Here is a 212-nt window from a genome sequence, read left to right as displayed (position 1 = left end):
TAACCAGACGTAAAATTGTCACAGCAACTGGAACTGGTCCAACAAATCATTGTCTTCAACGAGTCACTGGTTTCATCTTTCCCTTCCCTTTACTTACTGTTGTCATTGTGAAGTCATTGTATGATTGCATTACCTTTTGTCTTCACTGAGTGACTGCTTGTTCTGATTGGCTTCACAACTATCTTCCTACCTGATCTTACTGCCTAGCTGCT

The sequence above is a fragment of the Triticum urartu genome, chromosome 5 (genome assembly GCF_003073215.2).
Source record: "Triticum urartu cultivar G1812 chromosome 5, Tu2.1, whole genome shotgun sequence".
Classification (NCBI taxonomy): domain Eukaryota; kingdom Viridiplantae; phylum Streptophyta; class Magnoliopsida; order Poales; family Poaceae; genus Triticum; species Triticum urartu.
The sequence above is the reverse complement of the archived record's forward strand: the minus strand, read 5'-3'. Positions refer to the sequence as shown.